At 41.9% G+C, this 25,241-nt stretch overlaps 1 protein-coding gene and 1 long non-coding RNA gene across 3 annotated transcripts in view; one reads left to right on the top strand and one right to left on the bottom strand.

The window, feature by feature from the left end:
- The window catches only part of RNF123 (ring finger protein 123), a 454,378-nt gene extending 451,265 nt beyond the window's left edge, over positions 1-3,113 (bottom strand). The window contains exon 1 of one of the 2 annotated variants that reach the window (XM_029599662.1): positions 2,953-3,113. The gene's annotated coding sequence lies outside the window, so the exon portion shown is untranslated. The remainder of the gene's footprint in view (positions 1-2,952) is intronic. The other variant, XM_029599663.1, reaches the window with a different exon arrangement.
- A 1,565-nt stretch (positions 3,114-4,678) lies between these two features.
- Positions 4,679-22,360, top strand: LOC115090492. Its single transcript, XR_003856406.1, has 3 exons — positions 4,679-4,818; positions 15,879-15,938; positions 21,185-22,360. It is a non-coding gene; the product is annotated as an uncharacterized LOC115090492 (long non-coding RNA).
- The last annotated feature ends 2,881 nt before the right edge of the window (positions 22,361-25,241 follow it).

Below are 25,241 nucleotides of genomic sequence, written 5' to 3'. Positions count from 1 at the left end.
CAATGCCCACCCAAGACCCATGTTCCCCTTTCCTATATAGAGAAATACTAAGCAGGTGAGGGAAATGGCGAGACCAACTTGCTTCTCCATTAATCAACCCTCGAATCTTTCTACCTCTCCCCCACCTTAAACCCCTAAAACCTTGTGTCATTACTGTGCCTCCCTCTGAGGCCTGAGCTACCCGGTGGATAACTCTTCTCCTCATTAAGCTGCCACCCAGTCTTTAACCATAAACAGTCATTGATTTGGGGGGGGGGGGTGAATAACCCAGAAAGTTTATCAGTGTCCCAACTGCTGGACCACCTCCAGTCTCTTTCTTCCCCCAGGCGCAGAGCACGAGTTTCGCATTCATATACCCTCCATCTCTTTGGTTGGGCTCCACACAACCAAGTACTGACTGCATAGTCAACATGCTGGGCCACGAAATAAACATCTCCAGTCTGGAATATCTGCGGCATTATGAAGAAAAGTAAGTGTATCCAAGAAATATTCCATGCCTTCCTCCCACAACCAAACAACAAAGCAAATTCTTGTTCCCACCAATCGCAGTAAACTGTTAAGGACTTGTTCTCTCCCTCACTCAGCCACTGCTCCCGCTAAACTTAGAAAGAAAAAAAAAAAAAAAGAGCGTCTACTCGGGTCAATGTTTAGCTCCCTCCGCCGCCTCCAGCACATCCTTGCAGGAAGGCCTTCACATCTTTTACTGTTGCAAACACAGTAATCTTGCCTTCTTGTGTAACTGCTTACTGCAGCCTCTTCTGTTGAAGTTTGCACTTAATTTCAGCAAAGTCTTGCCAGCATTTCTGTACATCGGCAGAAAAATCTTGAAATATATAAAAATTCTTTTGCCATGAAAATTCAGCGCCTTGAGCTTTATGCCCGCATCCAGGATCCTGCACGTACCCCCAAAGTTGTGTAAGCGTATAATGACCGCACTGGGCCGTGCGTTTTCTTTAGGCATTGGTGCCAAAGTTCTGTGCACACGATCTATTTTTAGACCGTTAAGCTTGCATGTAATATTAAGGAGCTTTGGGAGCCACACAGAGGAAAAAAAAACCACACCACGTCAGACCCCTCTGCTCGCTCAGGGAGCCCCACAATTCTTATATTGTTACACCTACTCCGATTTTCAGCATCATCCTGTTTTTCCATTAATTTCTTCTGAGTACATTCTAGTACTTCTAGCCTTTGTCTTGTTGAACCTGAGGGACATTTCCAACTCCTTCACTTTCTCTGTCATATTATCCAACCTCACTGACGCTTCCCCGACTGTAGATACGAACTGTGTAATTTGATCAACTACCAACGCAAGTTTTGTGCCCAAACTCACGTGAATTTTCTCTCCCAGCTGCTGAATTGCCATTTTAACTGCTTCAGCCAGCTCAGCGGGAAGGCCCAAATCAGCCATATTGCCTTCATCCGGCACCGTTTCTCCTGTGCAAGCAGATTTGTCCACCACTATTTCCTGCATGATTGCTTCACTCGCACCACTTGCCGCATCATCGGCAGAGATTTTTTGGCCGTTTTATTGGCCATTTGTGAAGCTCCCCGGAGAGACTAGAGAGAAGTTAGGGAACAAGAAAAATACTGTAGAGTCAGAAGCCACTGAGAAACACTGCTGCTTAGCTCAGGCTCATCACGAGACTCTTATCTATTGTTTTTTTGATGTCTCCAAACAGCAACTCCACAACATTTGGCAAATTTATTACCTTATGTAGCTGGCAGAAACCTGATGTCATCTCAAGCAGCACTGTTAGCCACTTCCCCATTAGCTTCTGGTAAAAAGTTAGCTACTAGGCTTAGGGCATTCAGATGTTTTGTCCCTCAACTCTAAAACAAACAGGGTCAATCCTGAGCTGTGGCAGAAACTTAAAGGCCTGGCTGTTCCAACAAGCCTTTTAGTAGTAATAGAACTGAACCATTATTTGCTGGCTGATTTAGGTTTTTGAATGGGTTGTTGGTATTGTTCTATTTTATTGTATTTGTATTGTTGCTTTTAAATGTAACTTGTTTCAAGGTAAACAGGGAAAGGCAAGAAATCAAGGCACAATAAATAAGAACAAATACAGTACAGGCAGTGTACTGTACCACAATGCTCAACACTTTCTTCCATTACCTGCCTTGCTGCCCCAACAATGCACACATATTTGGCAGCCTTTGTATTTTCTTCTCCCTTACATTTCTGAAACTTTAAAACTCCATTTAATATATTGTGTTCTATATTATTTGTCTTTATTTTTGTGCTCTATATTGTCTTAATACTTGAGTTTTTCTTTTTTTGATCTCATCTCTTCTGAACATTCCTCACCCTACCCTAGACCCCTTTTGTTTATTCTTCCTTTATTGTCAATTTCCCCAAGTAACTAACACTTCAGTGACTGAAGTCACCCTCCTCTTTATCCCCCACTAACCCAGGAACCCATTTCCTTCCTCTCTAACCCCACAGTAAGCCTCTCTTCTCTTTATTTTCCTTCATTAAAACATTATCCGTCCTGACCCACCTGTGAGCCCCTTGCACTCATCTTTGCTCCCTAGTATCTCCTCCCTTTCAGTAAGCCAACCCCTCCCCCTAACACTCTTGATTCCCTTTCCCCCTCCCCATTTCCCTCAATGAACCCCACTTTATCTTTTTTCTGTACCTTCTCAAAGAATCCACTACTCTCCTCTTTCCGTGTGCCTCTCACTACAGTGAGCACCTCATCCTCCTCTCAGTGAACCCCTTTTCTCCCCCAAACAACCTTCTTCTCCTCCCCCTCCCACCGAGTCCCTCTCTCTCATTCCCTCATCTTTCCCCCAACCAATGAGTCACTTTCCTTTTCCCTTCCCCACCGTGAGTCTCTCTCACCCTGCACCCCTCTCAACCCTCATGAGTTTGCCTCCCTTCTCTTCCTCCCTGTCCCCCTTTCAGTAGGTCTCTTTCGCGCCTCCGCTTCTCCACCTTCGACTCCTTACCTCACCTCCGAAGTTTTATTGTCTACTTCTGCAGACTTCCATGAAAACACGACCCAATCCGTCTTCCCCAGCCCCGAGGGGAACACGCCAGCTCCTGAATAAGCCCCTGAAATGTCAATGCTGTGCGTCGGCGGCGACTAATGACGTCACGGGGCGCCGGTGACTTGCAATGAGAAAGCGCCGAGGCGGTACTCGCACGTTAAGAGGAGATCGCATCACCTCCTCAACCGGAAGGAGATCGAGTTAGATGTGTATTTTTCCAAATTACGTGTCCGACTTTTCTTCTGGCTGCTGCATTTCCTGGGTCCGAAAACGGGTATTTTCTTATAAGACCCCTTCGTATATAGTTGTAGGCAGAGGTCTAATTGGGGTTATGGTTGTGGAATAAATGGGGATAGTTGAGGCTTCTGATATCGTTTATTGGCCCAACAAAAGAATAAGAAAGATGGTGTAGTATATTTACATTTAAGATTGCATTAGACATTCAAGGAAAAGATCAGGCGGGGAATATTTTTGGTTGTTGTTGTTTACTAGCCCACAGGGTAACTGTCTGACGCCCTTCTGCGCTATCCTTGCTTCGTGTATTGAAACCGTTCCCAAAAGCACGTCAGGTACAAAAACTTAGATTGTAAGCCCTCTGGGGCTAGAGAAATACCTACAGTACCTGAATGTAAACCCGTGTGATATCTCAATTGAGATCGAATGTCGGTATATAAAAAATAATAAATAAATAACCTGATCCTTCAGAGATGCATTATGTGGGTCCTGGACCCTGGCAGAACTGAACCAAAAAAAAAAAATCTATAAAATAAATTTCACGGTTTTCTTAATTAACTTAAGTACTAGAGCACGCCCTAGAGTAGGGATGAGCAAACAAAACTACAGTACCCTTTCAATGACTGCAATCAGTTACTCCACCAAATTTGGTTACATCTCTTCTATGTGTACCCTGGATTCCTGGTTTGGTATTAAAGCCTCAACCTAGTTGCCAAGTAAGGAAACAACCACACTGCCAGCCAGTGTCAGACAGAAACACTTGTGTATTACAAAGACACACACACCTGTAGTTGCTCTCAGTGTGTGGGTGTGGCTTGTCTGTATTACAGAAATAGTGTGAGTGTGTGTGTGTCTTTCCATGTCACAGAGAAAGACACCTATGTACATACTTTCTCAGACAATGTGGGTGGGGGTGTCAGACACAGCAAGACACCCATACCCATTCTGTCATGCTGCTGTTTACACGCACACACACACACTTAGTGAATACCTTTCAGCCAGCACTGTCGCATCATTATGTAAAGTTTTTGCTGCCAGCCATTCCCCTTTGCAATTCCCATTCCTTCTTGGCACCCTTTCTCTCGAAGAGACTCTTTCCACAGCTAGCTGCCCTGTTAGAGGTAAGCTCAGCAGACAGAAGCCTCCTGAAAATACATAGGCCCTTCCTCTTGGTTCACCCCATCCTTTTCCTCCATTTCTTCATACTCTTGCCTCCACTCTAGCACATTCACATTGATCTTATACAACACAGTCTGATGCTTTTTTTTTTATTTATTTATTTATTTATTTATTTATTTATTTATCACTTTTTTATACCGACCTTCATAGTAATAACCATATCGGATCGGTTTACATAGAACAAGGGTATAACTGAAGCAATAAATAAAAGTAATTAACAATAGAGGTGAATAAGGCAAAGTTACATTTAACAGGGAGTAAAAACTTGGAAGCTTAAATAGCTGGAAGAAAGGTAAGGCAGGAGGTAATTATGACATAAAACAATAAATAATATGGGTTATGGCTTAAGGTGCTTTAACTTGGAAGTGCCAGAGTCCATCGTTCGAGAGGATAGAAGACCAAAACGTCCAGGTGAGTAAAATGACGACTAGTGATTGTCTTTTATAGTTTCTCAGGCTGGGTGCTGCCTACCTAATCTATGGGAGGGGGGGTGGGGGTGGGGATCAGAAGTGATCCATGTAGTTCCTCCAAGGCCTAAAAAAAAGAAAGCCCACACCGAGATGGGGAAGAGCCACTAACCCAAAGCTGCACAGCTCCAGCTGGAATACTGCTTTCGCACATGAAGTCGCTGCAGCCAAGGCAGGTGACCTTGCTACCTTTTACCCCCCCAGCCCCTCCCCACATGCAGTTAAAAATTATGCATTTATAACAGAGTTTACATTGAAAAGGACATTCAAAATACACTCTTATGAGGTAAATATATCACTTACAACATGTACATTATTTTTACATACACTGCTGTGGTGCCAACCAGAAAACCCTGCAATCAAAAATAAAAGGATACTTGGATCCCATGTTGTATTAGGCTTATTGTAACACATGCTGGATGTGGGCTCAGTTCTCAGAAGACCTTGGGCAAACAGAATTACAATTACAATATAGTCTCCCAAACCAAAAGAGCAAGAACTGCCAGCACTCAAATAATAACCACCTTACCTATGAAAAGGCAATACTGCAAAAATTACACCAGACCCAAACACACCTCCTATTGGGAAAATAGAACAAACCAAGCCACTATAGATCCCTAGACAAAAACTGAATGCTAGCAAAATACCTTACCTTGGTCACACATACAGAATACAGACAGACCCTCACCAAATACAGAATAAAAAGACTAAAAGGTATAACTGAACCAAATCACAGTGAACCTGGAAGATGTGGTAGCCAGATTGACAAACTGAACAGTAGTACATCACCTGGACCAGATGGGTATAAACCCCAGGGTTCTGAAAGAACTAAAAAATTAAATTTCAGACCTATTTCAATTCATTTGTAACATCATTAAAATCATCCATTGTACCTGAAGTCTGGAAGATGGCCAATGTAACCCTGATATATAAAACGGGCTCTAGGAGTGCTCTGGGAAACTATAGACCGGTGAACCTGACTTCAGTGCCAGGAAAAATCGTGGAAACTGTTATAATGAATAAAATCACAAAACATTTAGCTAGACATAGTTTAATGGGATACAGTCAGCATGGGAAGATTTGCCTCACAAATCTACATTTTATTTTGAAGAGGTGAATAAACATGTAGACAAAAGTAAACCAGTATATGTGGTGTAGTTGACTTTCAGAAGGTGTTTGACAAAGTCCCTCATGAGAGGCTTCTAAGAAAACTAAAAAGTCATGAGATAGGAGGCGATGTCCTTTTGTGGATTGCAAACTGGTTAAAAGACAGGAAACAGAGAGTAGGATTAAATGGTCTGTTTTCACAGTGGAAAAAGGTAAACAGTAGAGTACCTCAGGGATCTGTACTTGGACCAGTGCTTTTTAATATATTTATAAATGATCTGAAAAGGATTATGACAAGTAAAGTAATCAAATTTGAAGATGACACAAAATTATGCAGAGTAGTTCGATCACCCGTGGATTGTGTTAAATTGCAGGAGGACCTTATGAGACTAGAAGATTGGGCTTCCAAATGGCAAATGAAATTTAATGTGGACAAATGCAGGGTGATGCATAAAGAGAAAAATAATCCTTGCTGTAGTTACACAATGTTAGGTTCTATCTTAGGAGATACCACCCTGGAAAAAGATCTAGGCGTCATGGTGAATAATACAATAAAATCGTAGGCTCAGTGTAATGGGGTGGTCAAAAAAGCAAACAATGTTAGGAATTATTAGGAAGGGAATGGCAAATAAAATGGTAGATGTCATAATGCCTCAGTATCACTCCATGGTGAGACTGCACCTTGAATACTGTGTGCAATTCTGGTTTCCACATCTCAAAAAAGATATAGTTGCATTGGAGAAAGTGCAGAGAAGGGTGACCAAAATGATAAGGGGCATGGAACAGCTCCCATATGAGGAAAAGCTAAAGAAATTAGGACTGTTCAGTTTGGAGAAGAGATGACTGAGGGGAGATATAATAGAAGTCTACAAAATCATGAAAGGACTTGAACAGATTGATGAAAATTGGTTATTTACGCTCTCAGACAATAGAAGGACTAGGTGACACTCCATGAAGTTAGCAAGTAGCTCATTTAAAACAAATAAAATAAAATTCTTTTTCACTCAGCACATAGTTAAGCTCTGGAATTCATTGCTAGAGGATGTGGCTATGGCAGTTAGTGTAACTGGGTTTTAAAAAGGTTTGGATAAGTTCCTAGAGGAAAATCCATAAACTGCTATTAATCAATAAGGAATAGTAGTTTGGGATCTATTTAATGTTTGGGTACTTGCCAGGTACTTGTAACTTGGTTGGCCACTGTTGGAAACAGGATGCTGGGCTTGATGGACCCTTGATCTGACCCAGTATGACAAATCTTATGTTGTGTTCTTATAACTAGAAACATGCACACAAAAACTAAACTGGAATCCGCAACAATCCAGACCCTGTATGAAATGCAATAGAAAAATAGAAATATCATTATTCCTCATAAAACATCAAACAATGAAATCAAAAAATATGAATCATCAGTAATAGTAAAATCATACTAATAAAAAAAATGTTTCAAAACAGTTGACTAAAAATATCCAGTAATTAAAAACTCATAAAAAATTGTTAAAATTTCCCAAATACCAATAGACACATCAGATAACACCCAATATAAAACCAATATGATTTTTAAAAATCCCCTATTCTATACTTAGAACTTTTATTTTCCTGAGATTGTGGATTAGCAGGTATAGGGGAGTGCACAAACCTTCTCCTCCCCCATGCTGTCTGACATACACTTGTGCACTCCCTTATACCCACACTTGCTTGCTCTTTGACACACCATGCATGCTCGCTGACACACACACACATGGTCTCTCATGCATGCTGGCACACACACACTCCCTTACACATGCTCATTGTCTCACCTTCACACAATGGCACGCTCAAGTTCACACATGCTCCCACACCCCTTCTCTCATGCCCACTGACACACTACCACTCTCACTCTTCTCCCTTGCTGCCTCTGAATATATTAAAATAATATATTTTTATTTTCATTGGTGGTCAGGAAGGATTCAGGCAGGCTACCTGCTGATGGTCTGGAGGTGTCCCTTGGTGTGGGAAAATGGGCAGAAAGGCCCTGATACAGGGGGGAGAGAGTTTTTTTTTTTACCACGGCTCCAACAAAAGGGGAGCCAGTTGTAGAGATCATTGACAGAACTGCAGATGGTGGTGAGGCAGTAACAGGAGGTTTGCGGGCTGCCCTCTGTCAACAGAGACAGTTTGGTGTAAGGGGAACTGGTGGAAATGTTGAGTGATGAGAGGAGGGGGGGAGAGTTGTCCCATAGACTAAGTATCAGCTGAAGCCACGGGAAAAAGAAGAAAAAAAAAAATCAGACGTGCAGGCCTATGGAGCTGCAGCCATGGAGAAAGCAAGAAGTGAGTGGAGAGTCTCATGGAAGAGCTGCTACAGGGCTTGGTGTTGATTGCAGCAGCTCCACAAACATGGGGCCACTGCGATCAATGACTGACCAGCCCATTGGGGTATGTCTGGAGCTCCAATAGTCCAATCTGCCCCTGGTCCCATAGGTCCTTCTGAAGGGTCCTATGTGATCTTGAAAGCTCCAGTACAACATCATTTTTGTTGGTCCAATAAAAGATATCACAGACTGCAAAAACTCCAATAGTCCCAGTCACTAGAGTGCAGTAAAGTGTCATGGTCAAACTGAAGCCACAAAGTAAGTCCTGTAAAAATCATTACATAAACTATAATCAAACTATACTTCGTTGTACGTACCCAGATCAGTGCAGACCCCTGGGTTTTGCCTACCTGCCAGCAGATGAAGACAGAGAAAGTTTCATTAATACTGTACATAACCCAGTGTGCCACCTGCAGTCCCCTCAATATTTCTCTGTCTCCAGCAGATGGTGGATGGTGTAAAACCTGCAGTCTGGAGTATATAAAAAAAAAGAAAAAAAAAAAAAGATTAAAAGACAAGAAATTTCTGGATCCTCCCAGAGGGTTGTGAGGTCCTGGTGGGGCCATCCCCCCTGCTTTGAGGTGGATGAGCAGGGGGGTTGGTGACCCTTCTGATAGCTCAGTCTGGAGGTCCATGGGGTGGAAATTTGGTGGTCCAGATCCCTCATCCCCCACGAGACAGCGGTGGAACCTGCTGGCAGTTCTCAATACAAGGCCAGTGGAGCAGGGAAGTATTCCTTTTACATGGTTTGTCTTGGGCTGGGTCACTAAAGTTTGGTGAAAGGAGACAGATATAGCCAGTGGTCTGGCTCTTTTCTGGTCTGCCATGCGGCCTGCGCTCCTGGAACCGGAATCTCTGTACCAAAGTAAAGTATTGGTTTCTAGGTATCTTTATTTGTTCTCAAAGGGACGGATATTCAAAGCTTTACAGCATGTAGAGTGGCTTACGCGCGCCAGGCCTATTTTCAAAAGGCCCGGCGACACGTGTAAAGTCCTGGGGGCTTTACTAAAGGGGCGGTCCGGGGGGCAGGGTCAGAGGCCTCCGACACAGTGGCCATTTGCCGCTGTGTCGGGGCTCGCGTGCCCCAGGGCTGAAGTAAGTTTTGAAACAGAAGACAGAAAAAGGTATGGGTGAAAGGGCAGGGAAGGTAAGGGAAGGGAAGGTGGGGTGGAGGGGTAGGAAAGTTCCCTCCGAGGCCGTGCCGAGGCAGTGCGGCTCGGCACGCGCAAGGTGCACAATTGTGCACCCCCGTGCGCGCGCCGACCCCCGATTTTATAACATGCACCCACCTGTTTGGGGTTTTTTTTCATATCTGTTTTGTCTTTTTGATGCACTTTAAATTTTGTATGGTTTCCATTATATTCCACCTCAAACATAATATGTATGAGTGAGGAAAGAAAATCTTTAAAAATAAAAAAACTCCTGATAAATCTCACGCGACGTCAATCATTTGTGAATTGCCACAGGAACTAGCGGCCTAATGTCTGGAGAGGCAAATCCAGGCAGCTAAGGGTACAAGGTCTTCTGCTTATGCCAACCACCTTCCCTTCAAGTTGAGCCCTCAGGTGCTGATGGCCAGCAAGGCATAAGAAACAGGGGTAGCTCTGATACAAACAAGGAGCAAGAAGCCTGGAGCACACTGGGAAGATGGAACCCCCAGAAAACCAGGTTAAGCAGGAACGCTGGAAAAAAAAAAACTGGAAACAAAAAAGTCTTCTAGATTCAGGCAATAAAGAAGAAGCCAAAGTATGAAGACCAGGAAGTAGGACCAAGTACTGGCAACTAACTAATAAAAAGCCTGAGTGTAAATATAGACCTAGGCAGGAAACAAGATGGCTGTTGGGGGGGAAATGAAGGACACAGAGTTAGGAGGACTGGATAGATAATCCAAGCAGTTTACAGTACCACTTGCAGGCTGGAGGTGAAGTCGGCAATGGCTTATTAAATCCCCCTTCTCCTCTCTCATCAACTTGCTATCTTTCTTTCTTGATCCATCTTTCACTTCCCTTAATCTTGGGAACTTTAACCTCCACTTCATTGACCCCTCTTAATCATGCCTCAAAACTCATTTCCTTAACCTCCTTATTTGATCTCCGGCTCTGCTCTACCACTCCTATTCACCAATATGGTCACTGTGTTGACCTAGTTCTTTCTTCCAACTGCTGTCCCTCAGACTTCTCTACCTCAGTTTGTCCCCTCTCAGACCATTATCTGATAACTTTCATATTAAATCACCCTTCCCCACAGCCTTGTCTGGTGTAGAGACCCATTGGGTAGAATTCTGCTGCTTGACATTTCCCAGGCCAGTTCCTTCTGCAGGATCCTATGACCAACGGAGCTGAAATATGGGCTAAAAGCACATCTGAATCAAGAGTAGATCTGGTTCTCTTCTCCAGTACCGTCACTTATAGGAGTAGTTCATTGCTGACAGGTTTGTCCCCAGCACACGCACTTAGGGGTCTGGCAGTTCAAGTACTTAATATAAGGCACAAGTACTTAATATAAGGCAGTTCAAAAGCTGGCTGACCTGCCCCCAGCCCGGTTACTTTTCCGTAGCTGGGGAGGATTGCTACTTCTCCCCTTTGTAGGAAATGCACAAGCTGAATTACTCATTTTTCAATGCCAAGGATTTCAGATTTTCTTACCTCCTCCCGCTGCAGTCCAGTTGGGGACTTTCGCTGCTGTTAGATGCCAGCAGCTTTCCCTCATGCTATCCCCTCCTCAATTTGGTTTCCCCACCAGCTTTGTATATCTGGTAACTCCTTTTAATCAGGTCATCACCTGGTTCCTCGTCTTACACAATCTCCTTTTCCCTCAGCCCTGTGGCTCTCTGGGAAATGTAGTTATCCCCTCCCCCCACTCCCATTTCTGCCTACACTGGCTTCCTCTTTCCCTACACTCCCCTTTAATCTACCTCATTACAAACCTCCCTCCTTTTTTTTTTTTTACTGGTCCCTGGTTCCTTCCCATTTTCACAGGGTATTGCAACTTGGGACAAGAAGTCTGCATTTCTGCGATCCCTCCTGGCTAATGCTGTACTGTAAATTTAAAAGGTTGCAGGACAATGTACCACATTGTGATGCGAGCATTTGAAGTACACATCTGGTTGAGTCATTTTAGGGGGGCATGATCTGTGATCAAAGTGAAGGTTCTACCCAAGAGATAATATTTGAGAATTCCCACGGTCCACTTAAACACCAGACACTCTCTCTCTCTCTATGGTGGCATAATGTTTTTCATTCATCTCTAATTTTCTGCTGATAAGAGGACTGGATGTTCCTCATCCCCCACTCTTTGGGATAATACTGCCCCTATCCCTATGTCTGAGGCATCTGTCTGCAGTATAAATGGGTATTGAAAAGCAATGCTCTGCAATACTGTGTTCTAACAATTTCCACTTTATTTTCTCGAAAACCCTTTCAGTCTCGCTATCCCACCTAACTTGATTCGGGTGGTCCTTTATTAGTAACTCCATTAATGGGGCCGTGAGAGCTCCATTAATGGAGTTACTAATAAATAAATAAATCTTCTATAATAGCCTGCCAAGTCTAAAAAGGCTCTTACTTGTTTCTTTGTTTTAGGCCAGGGAGTTTTCTCGATGGCCTCTATTGTCTTTAGCTTGGGTCTTATACTCCATGCCCTACCACATGTCCCGAATTCTGAACTTATGCTTTCCCAAGCACACACTTTTTTGGATTCTCTGTTAATCTAGCCTAGCACATGGATTGCAGGATGCCTGTTAGATGTTTTATGCTTTAGATGTTTAGATGCTTGCCAAGTTTTTGAAAAAATTATCACATCATTTATATAGGCTTCCACTTAAGCCTGTTGTGGCCTTAAGACTATGTTGATCACCCTTTGAAAACTGGCAGGAGCCCCATGTACTCCAAACAGAAGCACTTTAAACTAGTATAGGCCCCCTGGGAGTGATAAAGGTTGATTTTTCCCATCTCTTCTGTTTTAATGGGATTTGCCAGTATCCCTTGGTCAAGTCTAGGGTTGGCAGGTATCAGGCACCTCCCTGTTGCTCCAGGAGATCAATTCTGGGCATTGGGTATGCAGCGAAGCAGGAGGTGGCATTTACTTGTTGAAAATCAATGCAAAACCGTGTCATTCCATCAGCCTTTGGGACCAAAACCATGGGACTAGCCCATTCACTATATGATTCTTCACTCACCCCTAGTTCCAGCATCTCTTCTAGTTGTTTTTCAATTTCTTTCCTTTTGGCATCGAAGATTCTATAGGGTTTCTGTCTCATTTTCCCCGGCTCCGTGTATATTGTATGTTAGATTATCCTAGTCCTCCCTGGATATTTAGAAAATACATCCAGAAATTGATCTGTCACTGCCTGCATCTCCTGTTTCTTTCCTGGGTGAGTGTGAGGCCAATCTCCTTTCCTGCCATCTGTCCTACTTCGGGGCCCAAATCCATTTCCTCCTCCTCTCCCTAAGCCATATCTTTCAACCCAGGGTTTTAGCACGGTTACATGGAAAACTTGAGTTTTTTTTCTTCCCTGGCTAACCTCATAATCCACTGGTCCCATCTTCCTGCAGATATTACAGGGCCCTCGCCAGCTGGCTATCAGGCGGTGTGGGGAAGTGGGTACCAATACTAGGACTTTATCTCCTTCCTTAAATTCCTTCATTTGGGCCCCTTTATCAAAATAGCTTTTCTGGCAAACCTGGGCTCCCTGTAGATTATCCCTGGCTATTTTGTGGGCCTTATACAACCTTTCCTTCAACTGCACCACATAGCTCACTATGTTTCTAGCGGGAGGCTTAAGGCTTCTAGGACACCCTGTGGTTGTCTTCCGAATAATAATTCAAATGGGTAGAACCCTGTGGAGGCCCAAGGCACTCTTATGGCAAACAGAAGAAAGGGAATCAACTGGACTCAATTGTGGAGGTCTTCTTGAATACATTTGCGTAGCATGCCCTATAAAATGCTGTTAAACCGTTCTAACAATCTGTTTGCGGATGGTAGGCAGCAGTTTTGATATGCTGTATGCCAAATGAGGCCCAAACCTGTTTGAGGAATTGTGACAAAATTTGTCCCTAAATCAGTCAGAAGCATTCTGGGAAACCCCACCTGACAAAATATCATAACCCCAATCTTAAAAAAGAAGAACCTAGACCCCAAAGACCTGAACAACTACTGTCCGATCTCAAACCTGCCCCTACTTGCCAAATTGACAGAGAAAGCTGCCCTGGCTCAACTAAATGATCACCTTGAAAACAACAAGATTCTACACGATGCACAACATGGATTCAGAAAAAACTGCAGCACAGAAACTCTACTCGTCAACCTCTCGAATGAGATACTAAGAGGACTCGACAACAAAACAAATCATCTCCTAATTCTTCTTGACCTTTCAGCGGCTTTTGATACCGTTGACCACAAAAGCCTTCTATCAAGTCTTGCCAACATCGGCCTCACAGGCTGTACCCTCAATTGGTTCTCCTCCTTCCTTCAAAACAGATTCTTCAAGGTCTCACTGAACAACAATTCCTCGAACCCCTTCCTCTTGAAACCGGTGTACCTCAAGGATCAGCTCTATCTGCAGCCCTCTTCAACATATATCTTCTACCTTTATGCCACCTCATCTCCAGTCTTGGATTAACATACTACATGTATGCAGACGACATCCAGTTCATCATCCCAATTACAAATTCAATAGAAGACGCCCTCTCCACTGCAGCAAAACATCTAATACTAATCAGAAACATGCTAAACAAATTAAAGCTATGCTTGAACATGAATAAAACTGAATGCATCCTCATAGGAAGAAACATCCTAGAACAAACCATCACTACACACTCCCTCAATAGACAACATCAACATCCAGATAAAAAACAATACAAAGAACCTTGGAATATGGATTGATAAAGACCTCAATCTTAAAAAGACCATCACAACCAAAACCAAAGAGGGATTCTACAAACTGCAAGTCCTGAAACATCTAAAACCACTCCTACACCATCAGGAATTCCGGACAGTTCTACAATCGCTGATCTTCAACAGCCTCGAATACTGCAACGCGCTCTTACTAGGGATACCCAAATCTTCACTAAAACCACTCCAAACTCTACAGAATGCCGCTGCCAGAATCCTAACAGGAAAGAAAAAAACAGATCACATCACCCCTGTACTAAAAAGTCTTCACTGGCACCCAATCGATCAGAGAATCGAATTCAAAACCCTTACTCTAGTACACAACAGCTTACACAAAACGGAAAACAACTCACTTTACAGCATGATAAACCAACTCAAACCTCAACGTCTCACAAGATCTACCAACAAACTACTACTGGAAATACCAACACTGCCTTCGGCTAAGCTCACGTGCACAAGAAACAGAGCTTTCTCAATCGCAGGACCTCACATCTGGAACTCCCTACCACAATACTTAAGCACAATAACCGACTGCAAATCCTTCAAAAAAGAACTGAAAACCTGGTTATTCACAAAAACGTTCAGAGACGGCGTAGGCTAATCCCTTAATACCATCTTCAACATCACCCATACAAGATAAATACACCATGAATCCATTTTGCTCCCTCCTTCCCTTTCCTCCACTCTACTCCCCTCCCCCCCCCCCTTTCCTCCATCCCTCCTTACCCCATCCCCTGGATACATTCCTCACACCCCCCCCCCCCCCCGACACTTAATCTTGTACATAATTACATATGTTCTTTCCCAGTTTCCAACTTGTGCTAGCAAAGCCTCCAATTCGAGCTAGCAAAGTTTCCAATTTGAGTTAGCTATGCTAGCAAAGTTGCTAATCTGCTCTTGACAACCTTGCTCAAATGTTTAAGTCAGTCACCGACTATTAGCCATTTAGTTTGAGGTCACATAAACCTCTGTTTTTTCCCTTATACCATTCCATGTAACCTTTCTTTGTTCTTTTTGACCGTTCTATGTAACAAATTGTTCTATTGTAAACCGGGGTGAAGGCTTATTGCTAAACCTCGGTATATAAAAAAAACCTCAAATAAATAAATGAATAAATAAATATCCAGATTAGTTCCTCTGCTAGGACCTTTACTGATATGGAACAAAGGGGAATGGCCCAAGGATCCAAGTGGCATAATCAACCATGACTAAAATATAATGATGGCCATGCACACTTTTCTCTAAGGGACCCACTATATCTACTGCTACCTGATTCAGGGGCTCAGATATTTATGGCAGGGAAATCAGGGTCCATCCTCTGGCATACTGGAGAAGATATACAAAAATCCTTTACAGCCTGGGCTATACCCAGTCAATAGAAATGTCTAGTGAAGCGTGAGAAGGTTGTCTTGCTACCCAAGTGTCTGGCCATTGGGATATCATGAACGAGGGACATCAATGTACTCTGGAAAACTTTGGGGATTATCAATTGTTTTTTTCCTGCCTGCCGGCCTGATTCAGGGATTATTCAATAGAAAAGATTGTCAATAATTTCACATAATGGATACACTTCCTCTCCCCTTTTATTTTTTTTCTCTTCTTCCATTCTGTTTTAATTCACACATCATTTCTTGTTCTCCCTGAAATGTGGCAGTTTCTTCCAGTGGGAACACTGAGAGGAGAGGATCACCTTGCTGGTGGCTGAAAGGAATCAGTAAGTTTTTGCTTGGGACATTGTCTTTTTTAAAAGTATTGGGGCAGGGTTAACTATTTGGGAATATTATTTAGTGTGTTTGTGTGTTGTGCCTTTAATAGTCAGAAAGGCAGTGAATAAACAAGCTAGACTTTGTATTTTTAAATAGTCAATAAGGTAGCTAGTAAGCAGTAGGTAGTGTGTTTATTTTTAAAAGTCTGCAGAACTGAGTGTTCTGCAGACTTTTAAAGAACTGAGTGTTTGTATTTAATACAAACTGAGTGTTTGTAAAAAAAAAAAAAAAAACCCCACCAAAAAAAACAAAACCCCAAAAAGTAGCCAGAAGCTAGAAATAAGCTAGGAGCAGTGTATACCTAAGTAAAAAAGTTGAATACGTCATCTCAGTTACTCACCTTAGAAAGGTGTTGAGGTAGTGTGATTGGGTTTGAATAGGGACCAACATTTGTTAATCAAGAGAGCAGTGAGTCACTCTGGCTGACTAACTGAGACCTTCAGGGACACGGTAGTCAAGTCCCAACTTCAGACTGGCAGCCCTGGTGCTGCCTTGGAGGAAGAAGGTCTAATGATGGGAGAGCACCAACCAGGTGCAGCAGGAAAGGATCCTGTAGCAAGGACCTGCTCTCCAGGTGATGCATTGTCCTTTTGCACTGAGGATATCTCCCCAAGGCCTACTGCCCAGGAGGGAAGGGTTAGGTCGGTCATCATAGTTGGTGATTCGATTATTAGGAACATAGATAGCTGGGTGGCTGGTGGGTGTGAGAATCGCCTGGTAACATGCCTACCTGGTGCGAAGGTGGCAGACCTCATGCGTCACCTAGATAGGATTTTAGACAGTGCTGGGGAGGAGCTGGCTGTCGTGGTACATGTGGGCACCAACGACATAGGAAAATGTGGGAGGGAGGTTCTGGAAGCCAAATTTAGGCTCATAGGTAGAAAGCTTAAATCTAGAACCTCCAGGGTAGCATTCTCTGAAATGCTCCCTGTTCCACGCGCAGGTCACCAGAGGGACGGGAGTACAAGAAGGGGGTATTAGGAGAGTGGATACAGGAATTGATAAAAATAAGGTCTAGAGTGTGCCCAGCTTTATGGGTGGGGGATGAGATGATTTGTTTAAATCCAATAGTGTGGAGGGAGTTGAGGAAGGCTTCGCAGGATGACGAGTGGGAAGGAGTCTACATGGAGATTACAATCTCGAAGTATGATGGCAGGGATTTCAATATTGATATTATCTGCGATAAATTCTATGAGCAGGGAAGGGTTGGATTCAAGGAAGGAAGGGGGGGGGGGGGGGGGAAGTAGACTAGGCAGAGTTGTAGTTCCGGGGTTTTGAACAAGCCAAGTTCAAGTTTAGGGGGGGTGTCTACATTAATATATTTGAGTTTTAAAGACTTTTGGGCTGCCAGAAGGCTTCCACCTCTTTTTTTGGGTCTTGGGATGGAGAGGATCTCATATGCGGGTTTAGGGAGCTGGTTAAGGAGAACAATATCAGAGTCTTTAAGCCATGTTTCTGTGACGGCACAGATATCAGACTTGCAGTCAATTAGGAGGTCATTAAGGATGGGGGTTTTTTTGGAGAGGGATTGGGTGTTGAATAGGACTATGGAGAGGGTAGTGAGACCTAGTAGTTGAGTCAGGGAGGAGATAAGGATGGGGATAAGGGACTTACGGATGGGGGGGGGGGCTTTGTGGAGGTGAGGGAAAGGAGGTATGAAGGTTGGGTGGTGTATGCGGGGATAGGGAAGGCTGCCATTACAGAGTGCTAGCTGTATGAAATATATTAATTGCAGTGCTGGGAAGGAGTGATGCAGTAAAGATAGTTAAATCAAACCATAAAGGCCGCAGAGTGAGTAGGCTGTGAGCGAGCTATTAAAACAGTGTACATCACAGAAGCAATGTAAGATAAGGTGAAGCACACTCAGCAATGTAACTTTCAGGGGGAATTACTATCAAATGTACAGTGTGTCATAAGTTTAGTTACAGCGTATTGAAGGTCGGGTAGGTAGGGATGAAGGGCTGAAGGGGAGATGGCAGGAGGGAAGGAGGGACGACAGGAATGGACGGGATGGTAAGGAGGAGCAAAAGGGGAGCACAAAGGGGCGCACCAAGGAGCAGGCCCCTTCAGCGTGCAGCGCCTTGGGTCAGCAGGAGGCTTAAGGACCTGTGTTGTCCTCCTCCTCCTATGACGTGGGGGGCGGAGCATCATCAATGGGCAGCGAATCTAGGCCTGGTGAGGCCTTGCTAGAGGTAGGCCCTTACCCCGACGGGTGCGTGCCGATCACGTGAGCCGCTGGTGCCTCATCCGGGGGGGGGGGGGGCGGATCCGGTCCAGAAACCTCAGAGTTGGGTCCGGAGGCAGAGTCGGGCCTCTGGCAGGTCTTTGAACTCCCTGTGTGTGTGGAGCCTTCAAGTAATGATTTGAACTCCCTGAGAGATTTATGCCTCAGGTAATGATATTGAACTCCCTCAGTGACATAGCCCTCAGGTAATGATTTGAACTTCCCGAGAGATCCGGACCTCGGGTAATGAATATTTCTTTGTGCCCCGCGACGTTATTATGGACACGTGATTACGCGATAACGCTGCTGATGAGATTGAGGTAAGCAAAAAAAATTGAAGAAATAGCTCTCGCCATCATTGGGGTAGGTTATAGTTTTGTTTTATCATAATATATTATTGTTATCCATTTGTGTGCACTTATTATTTTATTGAGCTTTCTCTTGCGTGTTCTATATCTTTATTTTTTTTTCTCTCTCAAAGAATTAGGATTTAACCCTTATTTGAGCTATAGTGCAGGGAGCTACACATTTACAGCTTGTTTTTATAGTTTGTAATAAGATTTGTATGTTGTCCATAGTAAGCTAGTTTTGTTTGAAGACTGTAGTGTTTCTCAGCCCCGGTCTCTTACAACTGTTGTTAGCAAGTAAAAAGATTTTTTTTTGGCCAATTGTCCAGCATACTTAATGAAAACTTATTAAGAAGTGATACTAGTTCATTTGCCTGTATAGAGTTAAATTTGATATTTTATCCCTATTGTATGTAATGAAATACTGTAAATACTGTTTATTTCGGGAAAGAACATATGGCAGGATGAGGTGAAACATGCAGTTAGTTTCTGAGTGCCTCTCTCTTTGAACGGGGCAGATGAAGATGTTTGAAATTGTTTATACAGAGATCTGATAGAGATGAGATAAGATTCCTTTTTATTTTTCTGCTTTAATAAATTAAAAATCCCGTGGTTAGAATAGATTAGGATTTCTTTTTTAGGTAAAATATTCACAGTAGTTTCTTTAGTAAATGAAAAAGTCTTCCCAGGTGATTAGACTTAAAAAGAAAGCGTTTCTGCTATTTGCCTTTATTTTGGATATTATCTATTGGCATTCCTGCTTCCTGCTCTGCACTATAAATTGTGAGGCATATTTGTGCAAGATGTGCTCATTTGAAGCTATTTTCACATAATAATTAGATTGAAAGGCTATGAGTATTTAATTTATTATCAGAAAAGGATATTGCTTTTCCTTGTTTCAGAATTAGAAAACATTCTTAGGGGAGTTAATGGTAGATTTAAGAGAACTTATTGCATTAGGATAAAAATTCTGATTTGAATTTAGAGATCATTAACTGTCTTTTCCAGAGAAGGGTGGCAAATGTCAGGAACGGAATTGTTTGGAGAACATCGGGGCTCCTCTATTGGGGAGATTGGCAATTTGATTGCTGAAAGAGCAATTACTAGTGTTAAAGTTTAGAACTTGAAAGGACACTGGCGGTTAAGGGGTTAGCAGCAGAGAGAAAGTGGGGGGTGAGTGGGTGAATGCAGGAAAAGTATTTCTCAGGAGAAGATAAACAGAGGAGAAAAACTCCATTCAATGAATTAATCTTTCAGTTAAAAAAAAACAGATTGGTGAAGAATTAAAAGATATTAAGAATAATAACAACCTTGGTTTAGCAAGAATGTTTAATTTCGTTTGCAGTGAATAAAAATCTATATCTTATCAGTACAGGGAATACAGAATTGAATGAGCTTTTCTTTTTTTGGAAAGAGTTTTGTTTGTTTGAATAGAGCGTTACTACTAAGTTTTTTTTGAAGGTGCGTGTAAGTGAGTCTGATTGAATAACATTACCATGTCATAACGTACTGTATGTTAAAGTATGTTAGTTAAAGAGTATGTTATATCCTAATGATGTCAGATCACATCCCTGTTTTTCTAAGTGTCAGTAATAAGAGTTAATCACACAAAAATAAATCCTGGCCAGTATTAAATGACTACTGAGAGAATTAAGGCTGTTTTGAAAGTACAGGTTCCTGGGACATTGAAAAAGCTACGAGCATTCCTTGGCATGATATCATTGGTGGGGGATGGTCTCAGCAGTCAGGGTTCTGGCTATTATAATGCTTCCAAAGATTTGGTCATCACACCGGCACACTTAAAGCACCCCCCCCCCCCCCCCCAAGCCCTTTCTTGCAAATCCAAATTGATTTTAACAAATTGTATAGGAATTGCCTTGATGTCAAAATTACAAGTCTGCATTAACAATAATTTGCTTTTTCACAGAGTGGGAGGAGTCTTTCCCAGTAGTGAAGGCAGATATCTCTGTAGCTAAGATTCTGCTGAGAGAATTTATTCCAAGGTTAAAAACTAAAACTGGTATTATTCCACACCACAACTTGGGGTAGTGCCTTCTAGAGGCATAACAATAGAAATAAGAAAGTAGCTTCATGACCGTTATTTGCTGAATTAGGGCATATTAGAATGTTTGGTTTTAATGGAACTGTAATTTCACTGTAACCACTACCTCAATTTTGTTGTATGCCAGGCTTATATTTTTCCAGGTTGACTCTGCCATGAAAGATGTGACATTTGAAGATGACATTTTTCCCAGTTTGATTTCTTTTTATTTTTAAACAGATCTATTTTAAATCTGACTTTTGTTTTATTCTGGATTGATCCAAACACTTCTAATTCTTGAGCTCAAATATGTGTTAATTGTTGTTTGTCTTTTGTGTTGTGTGTCATGACACCTGAAGAATGTAATGGATGAATTTGTGTGTCAGTTCAGTGAAATATATGTTTTTATGTAATGTCTGAACACCTAAGTTGTTTGTGGTTCTGACTATTGCACGTTACCTAATAATAAAGAGGAAATATTATAGTAATAGTATATATGTAAGGATTACTAGATGCAGGGAGATATGGCCATGATGGAATCTTCTCACTGATTAATTTGGATTTGTTTTGATTTTATATTAGGTTTTGATTCGTAACATACACATCTCACTTAATAATGAATTAAGAGGCTATGCTTCGATGTCAAAAGAAATACACCATACTAAGAGAACTGTATACGCCATATGTCATCAATTTCAGAAATCATCCCATCCTTTGCCACAGAAGCCATCTTGCACCCTTCATTATATGAACTGAACTGTTTACACTTCTTGCCTGAATTTCTCTTTGTTTTGTTCTATGCCTTACACCTTTGTTTTATGAGGCAATGTACTCTTATTTGACATGTGATAACTGAGTGTCATAACAAAAATATTTTTATGATATACCTAGTCAATATCTAGTTAGGTATCAATTTGCAGATGCCATTATTTAGATTTCCAAATTAATGATAACAATCTGAGTTGATGCAGGTTTTATTAGTCCCTACATTCCAAGTGTTTTGCAGCATTTTCCAGTCCTATAACTATTAATACATATATGCATTTACTTACAGAGTCAGCTCTCCTCTATCTTTATCTATGGAAGCTAGTCTGATCCCATTCAAGGTTCAAAAAGGATCAAGAGGGGTATATAATTATTTTTTCCATTTTTTCTTGTTTTTATTTTCCTGACTTTCTTCACTCTCCTGTGCAGGGACTCGCCCAGGTTTGGTAGCTCTACAAAGACATTATTTTGTATGTGGACATAAAACATACCGAGCACTTCAGTGCAAGTGTTCTATCCTACACACACATTATCTGAATTTGTCTATAATTCCAAATGTTTACTCTAATTATTCCTGATTGAAGAGAGAATTGCAACAGTCATTAGATCTCCTTAATTCTAACAAACCCTCCCTGCTTACGGAAGGCCAAAATGTAGGTTTAGCCATTACAGATGTCATACCATTTCCTTTTTCAATTTATGGTACAAAAATACAGCGCTTACAAGTCATTTTTAGAAGTTATGGCTTATGAGTTTGAATATGCTTTTGACAGAACTATTAATGAATTATCACAAACATGTACAAATAATTATCTGTTATTATCCCAGGGCTGAGTATGTGCTATTGTAAAAGGACAAAGGTTGTGTTTCCATTGATAATTTTGAATTAGTATTTATTTATTTATTTATTTTTAATTTTTATATACCGGAATTCCTGTATACAATACAAATCAGTCCGGTTTACATGGAACGAAAAGATAGCCCTGGTCTGGGAAGTCAGATCAGGGTTTTTTTACAAAGAACATTGAACAATAACATATAATACATTCATAATACAAAGAACATTGAACAATAACAATAAATCCTTAAATATTTTCGTAATTTAATTAAAATTAGGCCAATGGCATGTTGAACTTAAATTAAATGTAAGGTAAATTGAAATTTAATTTTGCATAAAATTGCATATTATTAACTGTAACACAGAATATTCCCAAGTTCAATCAGGATGCGGCGCTTAGTTACATTCTGGAGATTGGAACGCTTGCCTGAAGAGCCAGGTTTTTAACTTTTTTTTTAACTCTGGTAGACTGGGTTCGAGGCGTAGGTCAGGGGGGAGAGCGTTCCAATGGTGTGGTCCTGCAGTTGAGAGTGCTCTTTTTCTTAGTAATGATGTTGCTGGAGGGGCGAATAATGTGCCTCTGTAAGCGCTTCTGATGGGTCTGGAGGATAGGTGTGGACGAAGTTGAGTTTGGAGTGATATAGGTGCGATGTTGTGTATTGATTTATGAATAATGGTGAGGGTTTTAAAAAGGATTCTCTGTTTGATGGGTAGCCAGTGGAGGTTGCTCAGAATGGGGGAAATATGTTCTCTTTTATTGGTGTTTGTTAGGATTCTGGCAGCGGCGTTTTGTACCATCTGTAGAGGCTTGATACTGTTAGCGGGGAGACCAAGTAGAATTGCGTTACAGTAGTCGAGTTTTGAAAAAATAATGGATTGAAGGACGAGGCGAAAGTCATTGAAGTGAAGGAGTGGTTTTAACTTTTTGAGGACTTGTAGTTTATAGAAACAGTCCTTGGTGGTGGTGTTTATAAAATTTTTTAAGTTAAGTTGATTGTCAAGCCATGCTCCTAGATCCCTGACTTTTGAGGAGAGATAAATGTTTAATGAGGAGGGTTGCGAAAGGCTGGGTGAGTAGATACGTGGGTCTTGTGAGATAAGTATCATCTCTGTTTTGCTGGAGTTTAAAATCAAGTTTAGGTTGGAGAGGAGTTGTTTAATTGGTTGTAAACAATCCTCCCAGAAGGAGAAGGTTTTTTGAATAGATTCTGTGATGGGTATGAGGATCTGGATATCGTCTGCATAGAGGTAGTGCGTAAGCTTGAGATTTGATAGCAAATGGCAGAGGGGGAGGAGGTAAATGTTGAACAGGGTGGGTGAGAGAGATGAACCTTGTGGTATGCCTTGGTCTGATAGGATGGGTTCAGATTCCTTATTGTTTATTCTGACCTTGTAGAACCTGTTTGATAGAAACGATTTAAACCAACTGTGGGCAGTGCCTTTAATTCCTATGTTTGATAGTTGGTCTAAGAGTTGTGAGTGGTTTACCGTGTCGAAAGCTGAGGATAAATCTAGAAGAACCAGTAGGTATGATTGTTTTTTCTCCAGATTGGTCTACTTGGTGGGAACAACTAGTAAACTGGCTCACATCCCTAAGGGAAATTGCAGGGGTTTTTCTTGTGGTTTGCTCTGGTCCTTCTTATAGTTGTGATAGCAGTGTGAATATGCTTGCCTACCTGTTTATTGTTTTATGGGCCTAAACAAGTCTCCTATCACCTTAAACACAGTCAACATTCAGGGGTCAAGTATGACACAGTACCTCAATGCTTCTCTCGATACTGCAGCTTCCTTGGAAAGAGACCTCCTCAGGATGAGTCATGTTGACAATGACGGTTAAGATCAGAGTACACCCTCTGACAACCTAACACAGTCGCATGGCTCTGAGTGTGACGATTGTCCACAATCATCAAGAGGGGAATGAAGAGTTAGGTTATTTGTTAATTGCTGCTTTAAGAAAAAACTACCTCATGTTAACAAGTAACTAGAATAAGAAGGCCTGAAGAGAGAAAAATGCAATTGTCAGCCCAAAGCTGAGAACGGCGTGAGAATGCAGGGCAAATGTGAGATAAGAAAGGTGCCAAGAAAGTTAAACAAAGGAAGTACTACGTAAGCAGAATGCATGATGTCTGAAAGGCACATGAAGGAAAATTACCAGCAGACGTAGGGGATGAGCAAGGGGAGGGGTAGAGCCAAGTTTAACAGTGTATAAAAGAGTAAATGGCATTGCTCACAAAACAGTATATTCTGTAAATTGGGCTCCTTTACTACCATAAGGAAAACACAATCTTGATTTCCTTATAGATTCCTCTATCCGAACTTGTATGTATGCATGAAATAAGCAAATACTGCCATTTCTTATATGATCTCTAAGCTACTTAATAAATGTTATGTTTCTGAAACTGAAAGTCTGTTTCATCACTGGCTATCTATAGGGAAACCAGGTAGGATAAGTTTCAAGGGTTTTAACATTATGTAACCCAATAATTAACTAATTAGGAAAAAATATCCTCCCTCTCCTTATTTGGGAACTTTTGATTCCAGTCACCCTGAGATTGTCATGGATTAGTCAAGGTGGAGAGGCATACTCCAACTCACGTTCCATCACACACTGACACATATGCTCCGTAACTCACATACTATATCACATGTTGACACATGCTCCGACACAGATATGCTCCCTCACACACACATGCTTCCTCACACACTGACACGATCTACGACACTCATGTTCCCTCATGCATTGACACACATGACATGACAGTCCCTCATATGCTGGCTGACTTGTGCATTCTCTCACACACTGACACACTCTCCCTGACTCACTCTTCTCCCCACCCTCCTCTGTATAGAAAAATAAATTTTTACACTTACATTGGTCAGGGAAGAATTAGGCATATGGCCCTCCAAAAATAAGTATTGGGTCTACTTCCTGTTGCTACTGCCAGCAAGAATAGTTTCCACTGTCACAGCAATGGGAGGAGAGCACTCAGAGCCATGAAAGCAGATCCATGGAGGGGGCCACTGCCACTATTGCTG

This window comes from Rhinatrema bivittatum, chromosome 4 (genome assembly GCF_901001135.1).
Source record: "Rhinatrema bivittatum chromosome 4, aRhiBiv1.1, whole genome shotgun sequence".
Lineage (NCBI taxonomy): Eukaryota > Metazoa > Chordata > Amphibia > Gymnophiona > Rhinatrematidae > Rhinatrema > Rhinatrema bivittatum.
Note: the sequence above shows the minus strand (reverse complement) of the source record. Positions and strands in the feature narration are given on the sequence as shown.